Genomic DNA, 16,874 nt, shown 5'->3' on the forward strand with positions numbered 1-16,874 from the left:
AGTGACAATGCCTCCAGCTGCACTGAAGGTCCTTTCTCACAGGACGTTTGTGGCAGGGCAAGACAGAAGTTGGATGGCAAATTGGGACAGCTCTGGCCACAGGTCAAGCCTGCACTCCCAGTAGTCCAAGGGTTCATCATCGCTGCTCACAGTGTCTACATCCACACTTAAGGCCAGGTAGTTGGCTACCTGCCGATCCAGGCGTTGGTGGAGGGTGGATCCCGAAGGGCTACAGCAAGGCGTTGGACTAAAGAATGTCTGCATGTCCGACATCACCATGAGATTGCTGGAGCGTCCTGTCCTTGCCTACGTGGACATGGGAGGAGGATTACTGGCAGTGGTACCTTTATTGAGTTGTGCTGTGACATCACCCTTAAATGCATTGCAAACCATAGTTGCCAGCTTGTTCTGCACATGCTGCATCCTTTCCGCCTACAGGAGAGTTGGTAACAGGTCTGTCACTTTGAGCCTGTACCGAGGGTCTAGTAGCATGGCCACCCAGTACAGCTCATTCCCCTTGAGTTTTTTTATACGGGGGTCCCTCAACATTCTGGGCAGCATGAGAGACGCCATCTGCACAAAGTCGGATCCAGACGTACTATCCATCTCCTCTTGCTCTTCCTGAGTGACGTTACGCAAGTCCTCTTCCTCGCCCCAGCCATGAACAATACCATGGGAACGTGGAGCAGCACAAGCCCCCTGTGACGGCTGCTGCAGTTGTTCTTCTGCCGCCGCCTCTTCCTCCTCCACAGAAACACCTTCCTCATCATCCGAGTCTGACTCCTCTTCTTCCCCCTCCTCCCCCCTCTGTGCAGCCGCAGGTGTTGAGGAAACATCTGGTTCAGATGAAAATTGCTCCCACGACTCTTCCTGCCGCAACTGTTCTTCTTCACGCTCCTCCACAGCTTGATCCACCACTCTATGCATGGCACATTCCAGGTAGTAAGCGTAGGGGATCAAGTCGCTGATGGTGCCTTCAGTGCGACTCACCAGGTTGATCACCTCCTCAAATGGCCGCAGGAGCCTGCATGCATTTCGCATCAGTTTCCAGTTGTTGGGCCACAACATCCCCATCTTCCCAGATTGTGTTCTTCTACTGTAATTTAAGACCGCCTGAAATGCCCACACAACTTCCTGGCCTGCTTCTGGACGCCCTCTAAGCCTGGATACTTTGACACAAATCTTTGAATGACCAGATTCAACACATGTGCCATGCATGGTACATGTGTCAGCTTTCCTAAATTCAAAGCGGAAAGGAGATTGCTGCCGTTGTCACACACCACGTTGCTGATCTCCAGCTGGTGCGGGGTCGGCCAGTGCTCCACCTGTTTAAGAGCAGCCAGGAAAGCTGGTCCAGTGTGACTCTCCGCTTTAAGGACATGTCTAAGATGGCGTGACACTGTCGTACCTGGAATGCAGCATAGGCTCTGGGGGGATGGGGCTGTGTAGTGGGAGAGGAGATGGCAGCACTACTAGAGTTGAACTGCCACTCAGCCAAGGAGGAGGAGGACGACGACAGCAAAGAGGATGTAGCAGGATGTATAGGAGGAGAAGGAGAGGAGGTGGCAAGAGGCCTGCCTGCAAGCCGTGGAGGTGTCACTAGTTGGTCCGCTGCGCAGCCACGTACTCCCTGCTTGCCATCGTTCACCAGGTTAACCCAATGGGCTGTGTAAGTAATGTAGCGGCCCTGACCATGCTTGGCAGACCAGGCATCCGTGGTCAGGTGGACCCTTGATCCAACGCTGTTCGCCAGAGATGACACCACTTGCCTCTCAACTTCACGGTACAGTTTGGGTATCACCTTTCTACAAAAATAAGTGCGGCCTGGTATCTTCACTGCGGTGTCCCAATGGCCACAAATTTATGGAAAGCCTCAGAGTCCACCAGCTTGTATGGTAATAGCTGGCGAGCTAATAGTTCCGCCACGCCAGCTGTCAGATGGCGGGCAAGGGGGTGACTGGCAGAAATTGGCTTCTTCCGCTCAAAGATTTCATTCACGGACACCTGACTGCTGTGGGCAGAGGAGCAGGAACCGCTCAAGGGCAGAGGCGGAGTGGAGGAGGGTGGCTATGAAGGTGCAAGGGAGAAAGCGGCTGAAGATGCTGCACCTGAAGGAGGAAGAGGAGAAGGAGGGTGGCTTTTCTTTTGTGTGGTTTTGCTCAGGTATTCTTCCCATTACTGTTTGTGCCTTTTCTCCAGGTTCCTTCGAAAGGCACTTGTCCCTACGTGAGTGTTGGCCTTTCCACAGCTCAATTTTTGGAGACAGAGAGAAAAGATGGCTTTACTCCGATCTGAGGCAGACACACTAAACAATTTCCACACTGCTGAGCCCCCCTGGGGTGATGGCACTATGGTGGCCTCAGAGTCAGCAGCTGACGTTGAAGGGCATGTTGGCTGGCTGTCCATAGCTGGCGATAAATGGCGCCGGATACTGCCACCAGCTTCGCTTTCCTCAGACACCTCCAAAAATGCACCAACAGCAGCTACTTCATCATCATCATCCTCCTCCATTACGTCCATATTGTCGCCTAACTCACACATATGAGGTGGTGTAACTTGCTTAGCGCCTTCATATTGTTGTAGCAGTAGTGGCTGTGAATCAGTGATTTCACCACCAATTAAGTGGCTGCGGAAGATGAAGTGTTCTGTGTTAAATAGTCAACCACGTCCTGACAATTTTGGGAGGTGATGGGACATGCCTTCTTCTGAGCACTGTACTTTGGGCCAGGGACGCACAAATTCACATCAACACGACCACGCACACACCTGCCAGGGGGCCTTCCTCTAGGTCTGCCGCTACCTCTTCCGCCACCTGGTTTGTCTGTTTTGTCCATATCGGGGGGGGGGGGGGGGGGGGTCCCAACAGCTAGGTAGGTATATGCAGTAATGGGTATTACAATGTGCAGCTGCCTATCACACACACAGGTACAGTAGTCACTGAATGTGCTGGGCCTGGGCTGGCAGTGGCACTGCACACAGTATGAATTACAAAAGCTGTCGCCGCAACACCGCAAAGTGCAGTAATAATGGGTATTACACATTGTGCAGCTGATACAGTTAGTCACTGAATGTGCTGGGCCTGGCTGGCAGTGACACTGCACACAGTTCACAGTGCACACGTTAGGTTACATTGTAATGCAGCACGTTTGAACAAAGTGCTGCATGCTGTGTGTTATACTGGGCTAAGTAGCGTTAGACTGTGTGCACATGCTCAGTAATGTTGGAGGAGGAGGTCTCCCCTCCTCCTCCACAGCCAGCCACATGGCTAATTAATATTCCTGGTGGAACTGTAGTGTTGTCCGGATCATGAACGAATCGTTCATTTGAGCCGGATCTTTTTTGTGAGTCGAATCATCCGGATCATCACAATGAAAGATTCGGTTCACAGTGGATGTCTGTCTGGAAGAAAAAGGAACATACAGAATGTACAGTGCAGGGAAATTCCTGTTCTGCTAGTCATTTCCCCCAGTCTGCTTCCCTAGTAAAATGATTCAAATGATTCGGTTCAAAGATCCGGATCTTTTCAATGATCCGATTCAAATGACCTAAATCTTTAAAAAGATCCGGACTTCCTATCAGCTAAATCTGAAGTCCAACTTCAACACCACCATGCGTTGCATTAGGGGCACGTTATGCGATCTTAACGTCCCCTAAAACGCAACGTCTTGGTGTGAAAGTAGCCTACAGGCATGTAAGTGAAAGCTTCTCTCATGTAGGACCCTTGTCAGATTATAGCAGAACCCTCACTGATAAGGAATTACAGCCATAAAACTCTTTCCTAGCAGAGAAGAGCTTCTGAGGGCAGGAGATAGATAAAAAGGTCAACTATTCCTATGTTTTAGCACTGGGACACTTAATAGATTGTCATTGAACAGAGTCAAGAAAAACATTAAGGGCCTATTTCCACTACACGCAGATTGGATGCAGAATGAATGCAGAATGAATGCAGAAAAACTGACTCCAATGAATGCCTATGGGAAAATCTGCATCAAAAAAATTGTGTTTAGTGGAAACAGGCCCATAGGCATTCATTGGAGTCAGTTTTTCTGCATCCATTCTGCATCCAATCTGTGTGTAGTGGAAACAGGCCCTAAGGCTTTGTTCACATCTAAAATTGCAATTGCTGAGGCCAGCGTTTTGCGATTCTGTGAGTGATTTTTGTTTCCCCGATCCCAGCGCTTACCTGTGCACTTCGATAATGTATAAAGCATTTTTCTAAGCCCTTTTGCAGAGCGGTTCTGTTTGTTCACTTCCTGATGTCAGTCAGGAAGTGAACTCTTTCACCCGGAAATGAATAAATACAGTGTATGTATTCATGAAAGAGCAAACACAATTAATGCATAAAGCGATTTTGTGAGTGTTTTGCGCTTTCCTATACCTTCCATTATAGCAAAATCTCCCCAAAAATGGTGCAGGCAGCACTTCGGTCAGCGGAAAGCAGACACAACGAGCAGATATGAACAGTCCCATAAGGAATCTTTGCACAATCGCTTTTACGGTGATTTTGAAATTGCTGGCGCTGCAAAAATAGCTAAACGCCCTAGGTGTGAACAAGCCCTAAATCTACTTTGTAAATGTTTAGAGGGGTTATCTGTATAGTTTTTAAAAACTAGACGAATGCAACTGCGCCTGCACGCGTCCTAGTTCCTGCGCAGTACAAATGTTTTCATATTGCGCCTGCGCATTATGCTCCCGGAGACGTGAACAGTACAAAGAAATAACGTGAAATAAATACAAAGTTATTGCTGTATCATAGCAACACAGCTGAAATGCCAAAATGATCAGGAATCTGAGGGCCCTTTCACACCCAGGCGGTGGGGTGCAGTATTTTCACCGCACCCCACCGCTGTGCAATGAAAGTCTATGGAGACTTTCATACTGCGACGTTACGGTGTGACGTGACGGAAGTGGCGTTTCGCCGCAACCCCGACGCAGGTCCAAAGTTACGTTAATGCTGCAGCGATGCGGCGATCTGTGTCGGCCGAAAGTCATGTTAGTTTATGGCGATGTGTACATTTTTTTTAAATCACCATTGCGACATCCTGGCGCGCATGCGTGGAAGCATATTTTAACAATACGCTTCTGTGCACTTCTGAATACCTGAAATAGGAAGTGACAGCAAGTACGCATCACGTGCGTGTCACTTCCTGCTTGGCCGGCGGCCAGACAGGGAACACCGCCCGATAGCGCAGTGTTCCCTTTAAGCCTGTTGTTGACGGTGCAATGCCGTGCGTCGGGCGCAACGCACCGTATCAATGACGCTGATTTCTGGTGTGTAACCAGAAGGTGTTAGGGCCCGTTTCCACTATCGCGAATTCGCATGCGTTTGCCGCATGCGAATTCGCATAGCCAATACAAGTGAATGGGACTGTTTCCACTTGTCAGGATTTCTGAGCGTTTTCATCCGTGTGAAAAATTCCCATGGCAGAGCCATCAGAATTCGCATACCGCTATGCGGGTGTATGCAAATTTTCATGCGAATTCACACGCAAATTCGCATGGAATCAATTGAAAAGCACACAGGCACTGCCATGGTTAAACTTGCATACAGCATCATTCATGCGAATTTGCATGAAAATTTGCATACAACCGCATGCGAAATTCACATCCGCATGCAAACTTTTACCGTGGCGATTCGCACTGCACAAGTGGAAAAGGGTCCTTAAACCCCCCAGAAGTGTTTAAAATAAAATATAAAATTAAAAAAAAAAAACAGATGTATTTGAAATTATAACTGCTATAATCCACTGTGCCAGACTATAATTGCTTATAAGGAAAAAAAAAGGAAATAGTAGTTATTTATTTCTAGCTGGGAGTACAGATCAGTTAAACAGATTTTGGTGAGCTGGCTTTGAATAAGTCAAGAATGTTGAGATGTTCTATTTGAAAAAACAAATCTGCCCGTTTCAAATCCATCTCAGAGTCAAAGCTTATCAAAGTGGAGGCTTTTTGGTCCACTGGAGCACCCATAGTTGTAGTTCCAACTGCTGAGGCAGCTACAAATGGCAGTTATATTTTGAAAATAAACAAAAAATGGCAGTTGGAAAGTGGTCACTCACTGATTCAGTTGAGTTGGTCACTCACTGATTCAGTTGAGTGAGCTTGAGCAGAGCAGAAAGCAGAGCGTTGTTTGAGCTTGTGCTTAGGAGAAAGAAGAGCGTGATCTATATACATAGGAAAAGCCTGGGTGTTTTGCTGACAGGGGCGTAGCAATAGGGGGTGCAGAGGTTGCGACCACATCGGGGCCCTTGAGCCAGAGGGGTCCTCCCTTAACCGCAGTATGAGCTCTCTATTGGTCCTGTGCTCATTATAATCACTTATATAGATGCTTTGACTGGTAGTAATTATTAACAAACTGTTCCCCATCCCCTTCTTGCCCCTCTGACACTGTAGTTGCCATTGGTAGGTTTTGGTGCGCTGTGTCAACTGTTATGTATAGAATGCTTGGGGGGACCCATGTAAAACTGGCATCGGGGCCCACAGCTCCTTAGCTATGTCACTGTTTGCGGGCCACACCTAGGGGAGGAGCTGACACACCTCTCCACCCTAGTCTGATCAGGTTCAGGCTTCTTTTACACTGCGGTGGGTGGGTGTGTGTTTGGGGGGTGTTGCAGGTTTCTGTGCATTGGTGTGGTTGGGGGGTCTCCCAGGTAGCAGGGCAGGGGCTATTATACGGGGAGCCTTACAAACACACAGGCACAGTGGTGTAGCAATAGGGGTTGCAGAGGCCTTGACCGCACCATGGCCCTTAGGACAGAGGGGCCCACAACTGTCTGTAATATTAGCTCTATATTGGTCCTGTGCTTGTTATGATCACTTCTATTAATGATTTGAATGATAATAATGATAAGCTGTTCCCCATCCCGTTCTTGCACCTTGTGGTTGTCCTTGGCAGATTTTGGTGCGCTGTATCAATTGTTATGTATACAGTACTTGGGGGGGGGGGCCCTGTAAAACTCGCACCAGGGCCTATAGCTCCTTAGCTACGCCACTGCACAGTCACAGATGTTTCCCCAGTGTTGGGTGACCCCCCTCCCCACAGTGCCCAATTATTATTATTTAGTATTTATATAACACCGACATCTTACGCAGTGCTGTATAGAGTATGTTGTCTTGTCACTTAACTGACCCTCAAAGGAGCTCACAATCTAATTCCTACCATAGTTATATATCTATGTATGCATCGTTTAGTGTATGTATCACAGTCTAGGGCGGAATTTTAGGGGGAAGCCAATTAACTTATCGGTATGTTTTCTTGTGGGAGGAAACCAGAGTGCCCGGAGAAAACCCACACAGACACGGAGAGAACATACAAACTCCTTGAAGATGTTGACCTGGCAGGGATTGAAACTGGCGACTCAGCGCTGCAAGACAAGAGTGCTAACCACTACGCCACCGTGCTGCCCGCGCAGTGAAATGGGCATGGGATAAATATCGTTATCAACATTAGAACATTAAAATGTTTGAAATATGTTATCATTTTAGAAACTTGCAACACTATAGTTTTTTTTGTTATTATATTGTTTGTACAGATTTTAAATAATCAAATATGTTATTGTTTCTATGGGCCTGATTCACAAAGCAGTGCTAACAGTTAGCACCCTGGTGAAAAGCCCTTTATCATGCCTAAACTCAGTTTAGGCATGATAAGTTTAGGTGTGATAAGTTTAGGTGTGATAAGTTTAGGCATGATAAGTTTAGGTGTGATAAGTTTAGGCATGATAAGTTTAAGAGCCAACTGCGTTAGCACCGCGGTGCACAGCTGATCAAAAGTTTTACGCTAGCAAAGTCTGGTGTACTTCGTATAAAGTTTAATGGCGCTGCTTTGCGTGTGGGACTTTGCAAGCGATCTAAACTTATCTAAACTTAGCATGCCTAAACTTATCACACCTAAACTTATCATGCCTAAACTTATCACACCTAAACTGGCTTTTCACCAGAGTGGTGCAATGGTTATCATGCCTAAAGTCTCTAACTGGGTTAGCACCGCTTTGTGAATCGAGCCCTATGTGTGTAAAGGTGTTTGTGCAAGTGGGTGGTTAGGGTTAGGAGCCACCATGGGGTGGTTAGGTTTAGGCACCGCCAGGTGATGGCTCTGTGTGAGAGTAGGGTTAGGTTAAGCTGTATTGATGAATTTTGTTACAATTTTTAAAGTTAATATCTTGTCGTTTTCATTGCCAGTCTTGTTATTTAGTGGGGCCCTTTTTCTGCCCACGATTTTTTCATGCACCCGAAAACTAGATGTTCCCCCAGCTAAAGTCAGCCATACCATAGGACCATGGGTCTGGCCTCTCTGTCTGTTTACTGCTAGCAAAGCCACAAAAAGGAAGTAGACTGCTTTGGAGAGGCTTATTTATAATGCAAGCACATGTAGCAGTTAGGCACTCCGTTGCTGAGAGTTCAGCAGTAAGATCTTGTTTATACTGTACAGCAAATGCCAGGTACAGAGTTGAACCTGGGATATGTTGTATAACCAAGATCTTACCGCCACAATCTCCAGGTGTTAGTGCTGTCACTGCAGATGCACTACTAAGCATGCGCCCACTTGATAGTAGACAGAGTTCCTTAAGTGCCCTATGGTCTAGGTTCTCAACATGTGGGTTACTTATGCTGGACTCAATGGGTACTTAACCATTTCAGCCCGCGGGGATTTTTCACCTTATTCATCAGAGCAATTTTCACCTCCCATTCATTTGCTAATAACTTTATCACTACTTATCACAATTTATTGATCGATATCTTGTTTTTTATGCCACTAATTAGGCTTTCTTTGGGTGGTACATTTTGCTAAGAATTATTTTTTTTTAATAAATGCATTTTAACAGGATTAATAAGGAAAAAAATTGAAAAAATTCATGATTTCAGTTTTTGGCAATTATAGCTTTAAAATAATCCACGCTTCCATAATTAAAACCTATGTATTTTATTTGCCCGTTTGTCTCATGACACCATATAAATTTTGTCCCTATCACAATGTATGGCGCCAATATTTTATTTGGAAATAAAGTTGCATTTTTTCCATTTTGCGTCCATCACTATTTACAAGCTTATAATTTAAAAAATGTTCGTAGTATACCCCCTTCACATGCATATTTAAAAAGTTCAGACCCTTAGCTAACTATTTATGTCTCTTTTTTTTTTAATTGTAATTTTTTTTTCCATAAAAATTTTTATTTGGGTAATATTTTGGTGTGGGAAATAAACAGTTAATTTTTAATGTTATTATATGTGTAAATTGTAATGTAAAAAATATGTAGATGTAGTTTTACTATTTGGCCACAAGATGGCCACCTTGTTTTTTTTTGTTTAGCCTCCTTGTGCTTCTCGCTAAGTGGAAGTACAAGGGTGATGCGGAAATTTTTCCGAGCAAAAGAACTGAAGCCGCTTGTAAGAGCGTTCAGTTTTTCTGCTGGGGAGACGGATCGGTGATGGGGAACCATGTTCCCGTTCACTGATCCCAGGGCTACCAGGGGACACCACGGGGGCACGGGGGCGCGCCCGTGATCGCGTCCAGGCGGCAGAAATAGTTAAAGGACATCCAAGGCGAAAAAAAACTGAGATAAACAATTGTATCAATCCTCCTACTTCTAAAAATGAATTTTAAAGTTATCCCAGTTTTATTTTAGATTTCAATTAACTTTTTAAGCTTTTACTGTTTCGTGGCCTTTTCTCAATGACACATTAATTGAAGTATGCCAGGGCTAAAATATATGAACTATTGAAGCTTTTTATCTCTTTCCTGCTCTTAACCACTTTGTCCTTTGATACAGTATATCTACGTCAGCTGTGGTACCGCCAAGCCAAAACCACGTAGATATACTGACCTGCTTGCAGCCCTGTTGTGCAGGAACAGGTGCGCTTCAGAGCGCACCTCCCGGCACTAACAGCTGCAATACTAATTGGTGAAAGGGAAAATGTTCCCTTGTAGCCAATTAGTGATCCCCCCGCGTATGAACGATCACCGCTGTAGCAAACAGCGGTGATCCTTCATCTCTCCCCTCGGTGGCCAGATCTGTTAAAAAAACGGATCAGAAAGCAGCCTGACTCACCTTATTTCGGTCCAGTGATCAGTCTGCAGCCCGAGCCTCCGATCCCCGATCTGCACGCAGCCCTGTGATGCTGAATAGCCGGGGACCGGCTTGATGACCCGGTATCCAGCATTACAGGGCTGCGTGCAGAGCTGGGATTGGAGGCACGGGCTGCAGGCTGATCGCTGGAACGAGATAAGGTGAGTCAGGCTGCTTTCTGATCCTTTTTTTAACAGATCTGGCCACCGAGGGGGCTGCCTGGGTGGTGGGTGGGGCATCTGACTGGCCCTTATGGGGGTGCGTGGACCCCTGGTGGAGGGTAAAATGTGCACCTGGGGGGGTGGGATAAAGTAAGAGGGGACACATTTTAATTTTCAGTGTATAATTTTATACTGGGGGCAGATGTGGCTATAATGGTGGGGGGGCCCTAATCCTGGGTGCACTCACTAATCCTGAGGGCGCTTCTGGCGATAATGGGGGACCACTATTCCTGGGGACACATTTAGTTATAATGAGGGGCAGCAATCCTGGAGATACATCTGTCTATGTATACTGGGAGGTGCCAAACACAGAGGACACATCAGGCTATACTGGGGGTGACTGATATTGTGGACACATCTGGCTATATAAATGCAGAAAAACTGACTCCAATGAGGGAAATCTGTATCAAAAAAATTGCGTTTAGTGGAAACAGGCCCATAGGCATTCATTGGAGTCAGTTTTCTGCATCCATTTTGTATCCAATCTGTGTGTAGTGGAAACAGGCCCTAAGGCTTTGTTCAGTGTTCACATCTAAAATCACAATCGCTGAGGCCAGCGTTCTGCGATTTTGTGAGTGGTTTTTGTTTCCCCGATCCCAGCGCTTACCTGTGCACTTCAATATTGTATCAAGAATTTTTCTAAGCCCTTTTGCAGAGCGGTTCCATTTGTTCACTTCCTGATGTCAGTCAGGAAGTGAACTCTTTCACCCGGAAATGAATAAATACAATGTATTTATTCATGAAAGCGCAAATGCAATTGATGCATAAAGCGATTTTGTAAGCGTTTTGCGCTTTTCCTATACCTTCCATTATAGCAAAATCTTCCCAAAAATGGTGCAGCCAGCGGAAAGCAGACAAAACGAGCAGATATGAACAGTTCCATAAGGAATCATTGCACAATCGCTTTTATGGTGATTTTGAAATCGCTGGTGCTGAAAAAATAACTAAACGCCCTAGGTGTGAACAAGCCCTAAATCTACTTTGTAAATGTTTAAAGGGGTTATCTGTATAGTTTTTAAAAACTAGACGAATGCAAATGCGCCTGCACGGCTGCGCGCATCCTAGTTCCTGCGCAGTACAAATGTTTTCATATTGCGCCTGCGCATTATGCTCCCGGAGACACGAACAGGAGCGAGGCCACGCGTGGCAGCGCAGGCACAGTTGTACTCGTCTAGTTAGATGAATAATTGGACCGTGAAAGGAGGCGGGGAACAGAGGATCCTAGGAGGACGGCGCGGGACAGGACAGCTGCAGGGGGCCGGTAGAAGCCCCAGGTAAGTGTGCGTTCTTGTTTTTAAAAACTATCCACAGAACCACTTTAAACATAAAATAAAACCATGGAATATCTTAAAACAAATAGTTTATTTCAGTTTATTATAACTGAAAGAACAACTGATGAGCAAGGTAATGCCCATGTTTCACTATGGTTCACATGGACACAGTTTAACAGTGTGCTGACCATGAAGCTGTTATGAGGTAATGGCCATTTTCAAAATGGAGGACGGATAATTCTATTGATCACAGTGGACAAACAGTACGCAGAAGAGGAGAAAGGGATTGATGAGTAGACTATACAGAGGTATACTGTATATGAAATGTGTATGTTTATTTTTGACTTTTTTAGTTCAGGTTTGCGTTAAGATTAGTGGACACCTGTAATGGCTGCAACCCGTAGTGATCTGATGCGATTGCTAGGGTGACAGTTCTGGCAAAGAATACTGTACAGACAGACAGATTCTGTGCTGTTACCTAGCAGTGCTCTTGCATTTGGATCCAATCACTACAGACCACTGGCCTACAAACAATGATGTGGGGGAGGGCGTAGCAGAGCTGGTACAATGTCCTCCAGCACCCGAGGCTGAGACACCAAAGTGCGCCCCTCCATCCCTCCCACCCCAGCCGTCACACACTGATTGCTATTAGACTAAGAGGTGACCCAGCTCCCCCCCCCCCCCACACACACACACCTTAATCTTTAGTTATCTGGTTTGCAGTCATTGCCATGCATCCCCTTGTCTTATTTGTTTATGCTTTAAACACAAAAAGGGATTGATAGCTGAGTGAGTTGTGCGCCCCCTCCTACACTGCGCCCTGAGGCTGGAGCCTCTCTCGCCTCTGCCCAGCCCTGGGGCGTAGAGCCCTGGGTGAGGAGTAGGCGGGGGGGGGGGGGGGGGGTGACAAATAGACAATCCAGCTGCTGAGTCTGTAAGATGAATGCACTTCTATAGTGCATGGAGAAGCCATGGTGTCTGAGAGTGCCCTGTATGTCCCGCCCATTTAACTGTAGCACTGATTGGAAGAGTGTGCCCTCTGACACAGCTGCTCCACCCAATCTCTCCTCTGCTTGTGTCTACACAACAAGCTCTCCTGTAGAGATGTAGCGAACGGTTCGCCGGCAAACGGTTCCAGGCGAACTTTGGTGGTTCGCATTCACCTGGAACAGGCGAACTTTTGCGGAAGTTCGATTCGCCCCATAATGCACTATGAGGGTCAACTTTGACCCTCTGCATCACAGTCAGCAGGCACATTATAGCCATTCAGGCTACACTAAGCCCTGGACCCCCCCTTATATAAGGCAGGCTCGCTGGCCATGACACTCACTCGTGTGCCTGCTGCAAATAGACAGACTAGGGAGAGCTACTGCAGATTTTTTCTCCTAGGGAAAGATTAGTTAGGCTCTTGGCTTGCTCCTGGCTGATTGTTATTGCTAAAATATCACCCCTCAACAGCTCTTTTGAGAGCTAATGTTTTCCTGATATTTTTTTTTTTGGGGTGTGTTGCTCACTGACACTGACATTATACAGCCCTATCTGTTGCAGCTGGACCTTGGTAATTGTAATTACGGTGCCAACCAGGCCCTGCCTAACTATCTATACTGGGACACCTACCTATGCCTACCTAACTACTGGGGCACCTACTTACCTATACGGGGACACCTACCTACCTATACTAGGGGACCTAACTATGCCTACCTACCTATACTGGGACTCCTACCTATGCCTAGCTAACTACTGAGGCACCTACCTATGCCTACCTACCTATACTGGGACTCCTACCTATGCCTAGCTAACTACTGAGGCACCTACCTATGCCTACCTACCTATACTGGGACTCCTACCTATGCCTACCTACCTATACTGGGACTCCTACCTATGCCTAGCTAACTACTGGGACCCCTACCTATGCCTACCTACCTATACTGGGTCTCCTACCTATGCCTAGCTAACTACTGAGGCACCTACCTATGCCTAGCTACCTATACTGGGACTCCTACCTATGCCTACCTACATACAAGAAGATAATAAGGTCGCTGCTTCATTGTGGACAGCCCACATTTGATCAGCTGGACAGTCACTGTTGTTCTATCATTGAGCTACCACAGCCCGGCGACCATATGGGCTGGAAAATTGCCACGGCCTGCACTCTGGCCATGTTGCGCACCAGTCCAGCACGGCCATCACTACGCAAACAGCTGATTGCGGTGCGTTACACAGTGAGTTTGGTGTGTCAGTGTGAAGCAGTACTCTGATTACACTCCCTGATTGATGTATACACATGCAAGATAGTTTAAAGTACTTTAGGCCTGCAATTTAGCATTCAATGTGATTTCTGCCCTTAAAATTCTGCTTTGCGTCAAATCCAGATTTTTCCCCGGGACTTTGGGCATGTATCCCACTCCGCCATGCCCCCTCCAGGTGTTAGACCCCTTGAAACATGTTTTCCATCACTTTTGTGACCAGCATAATTTTTTCTATTTTTCAAAGTTCGCCTCCCCATTAAAGTCTATTGCGGTTCGCGAACTTTTCCGCGAACCGAACCTTCCGCGAAGGTTCCCAAAACGAAAATCGGAGGTTTGCGACATCACTACTCTCCTGTACTTGCATGCTGTCTGGCTGGAAGACAGGAATCACTCCTCTTTTCACACAGCATAGCTGTGCTTCCAACCTGGACTCTGCAGGGACCAGCTTATCAAATCAAAAATAGCTTTATTGACATAACCAAGTTTCAATACAGGCATTGCCAAAGCAGGGGGAATGAGGGAGATGGGATGGGATGGGGTGGGGGTGCAGTGAGTTAGCAGTTCGTGGACTGGTTTCTATGAACACAAGAAGAAAAACACAGCATGCAGGACTTTTTAATCACATCAAATTGGAATTGCATGTAGTGTAAAAGAGCATTTACAGCAGGGGTCCCCAAAATTATTTGGGACCACTTTCTAGTCTAAACATTTATCTGGGGACCGGCTATGTGGGTGGGTGTGTGTTTGGGGGGTGTTGGAGGTGTCTGTGCGTTGGTGTGGTTGTGGGTCTCCCAGGTAGCAGGGCAGGGGCTATTATACAGGGAGCCTTACAAACCTCACACAAGCACAGTTGTTTCCCCAGTTTAAAAAATCTCTCTCTCTCTTTTTTGCAGAGCTTACTTGAGTCATCTGTGGAGAGGACGTGCAACCGATCCTGAGAATGGAGCGAGGGACGGAGTTGAGCCAGGTGAGAACCATAGCAATTCAACTATAACCCCAACACCAGCAACATTCCACTGTTCAGCTCTGGGTCATAGCTTACTAGTACCCCATAATGCTTCCCAGTACCCCCATAAAGCTTCCCAGTACCCCATCATCCTTCCCAGTACCCCATAATGCTTCCCAGTACCTTCATAAAGCTTCCAAGTACCCAATAATGCTTCCCAGCACCCCATAATGCTTCCCAGTACCCCAAAATGCTTCCCAGTACCCTAAAATGCTTCCCAGTACCCCGTAATGCTTCCCAGTACCCCCATAATGCTTCCCAGTACCCCCATAATGCTTCCCAGTACCCCCATAATGCTTCCCAGCACCCCATAATGCTTCCCAGTACCCCAAAATGCTTCCCAGTACCCCAAAATGCTTCCCAGAACCCCATCATGCTTCCCAGTACCCCGTAATGCTTACCAGTACCCCCATAATGCTTCCCAGTACTCCCATAATGCTTCCTAGTACCCCCATAAAGCTTTCCAGTACCCCCATCATGCTTCCCAGAACCCCATCATGCTTCCCAGAACCCCATCATGGTTCCCAATACCCCCATCATGCTTCTCAGTACCCATCATGCTTCCCAGTACCCCCCCTAGTAGGCCCCACCTTCCGAGTAATAATAGAATTTCCAGTACTCCCATAGTGTGCCCCACCTCCTCAGTACCCCATAATGTGTCCAGTGGTGTACGAACCACCATAGCAGCCATATCCATGCTATGAGGCCTGTAGCCATTATAAAAATAAGGGCAGGGCCCGATGTTCCTGGATGCAAGTGCTTTTTTCCTATCTCCTTATGTCCAGCCTGGCAGTGATCACCACCCCTACCGACCTTATCCCCTCCCCCCATGCCGCAGCTCATTGAAGCAGAAGGCTGACAAGTGAAAGGGGACTATTTTTCACCAGCCGCCTCATCGTGGAATGATACAGCAAGCTCTGTTCCTGACAATCAGTTCTTAGTTCCGGCTGGTAACAGAGCAGTACTGTGCTGGCCGTGGATCCACCCCCTCCCCTCCATGCTGCCTCTACACATGGAGAGAGCCGGAGGGGAGACAGAAAGAGGAGAGGACACAGAGATGAGCTGCGTGGCAGGGGACTGAGCTTTTGCCACCATGCAGCCACTCCATCAGTCTCCTCTACTGTCAGGCTGACTGCCTCCCACACCTGCCACTCTGCCAGAGGGAGAAGGGGAATGAAGGGCAAAGCAGCATGCTGTGCCACATCACCTGTCACCACCCCATCAGTGCCAGGCAGTAGGCAGCAAGCATTTACTAACCAACGGGGGCTGCTCCATGCCCCCCATCTATATGAGGGCTTTATTTTGCTGCTTACTGTGCTGCAGAACTGCAGGTTGAAATATCCGTAGTAAAATTGTGTGCCCTAGGCCACACAGTGCATGCTGGCGGAGGTGTATTCAGGGCTGTGGAGTCGGAGTCGTGGAGTCGGAGTCATGGAGTCGGAGTCGTGGAGTCGGGCAATTTTGGGTGCCTGGAGTCGGAAAAAAAATGCACCGACTCCGACTCCTAATGAATTTGTAACTGTAATTAAAATAGAAAATATGATACATTTTTCTATTTCTCAGATAATAGTCATTAAAAATAATGTATATATACACTATATATACCGTAATAGCTGTGCTTAGTCCACAAAAATGAAATAAACCAATCAAAATTAGTTACTTGTGCTGCTTCAATACAGCAGTCCCTGTATTTTTAAGGTCAGATATACATATCTGATTGTGACTGTATATATGATGTGTACACAGGAATCTCTTATATATACTAAATAACATCTATGCTGTAAGAATAAAGCCTGATGTGTAGCTGTGTCACTAATAGAGATGGTCAACGAGATGGAAATTATTCTGCATTGATGCTGATTTATGCAAATGTATGCACTCCCTTTGCTGATGAAATCAAATAATTTGATATGTTGTTAAAATTTGGTTTGGTGACTACAAATTAAAGGGTAACTGAGACGGATGAAAAGTAAAGTTTTATACATACCTGGGGCTTCCTCCAGCCCCCTTCAGTCTAATCAGTCCCTCGCTGTCCTCCACCACCCGGATCTTCTGCTATG

The 16,874-nt window shown here is 46.8% G+C and overlaps 1 protein-coding gene and 1 long non-coding RNA gene across 7 annotated transcripts in view; one reads left to right on the forward strand and one right to left on the reverse strand.

Annotated features, from left to right (window-relative positions):
- LOC137529006 (tetratricopeptide repeat protein 16-like) overlaps positions 1-16,874 on the reverse strand; it is a 417,560-nt gene that overhangs the window by 366,450 nt on the left and 34,236 nt on the right. The gene's annotated exons all lie outside the window — the stretch shown is intronic.
- LOC137529008 (uncharacterized) lies at positions 6,097-7,488 on the forward strand. The gene is made up of 2 exons (XR_011023556.1): positions 6,097-6,278; positions 7,265-7,488. It is a non-coding gene; the product is annotated as an uncharacterized lncRNA (long non-coding RNA).

The sequence above is a fragment of the Hyperolius riggenbachi genome, chromosome 8 (assembly GCF_040937935.1).
Source record: "Hyperolius riggenbachi isolate aHypRig1 chromosome 8, aHypRig1.pri, whole genome shotgun sequence".
Lineage (NCBI taxonomy): Eukaryota > Metazoa > Chordata > Amphibia > Anura > Hyperoliidae > Hyperolius > Hyperolius riggenbachi.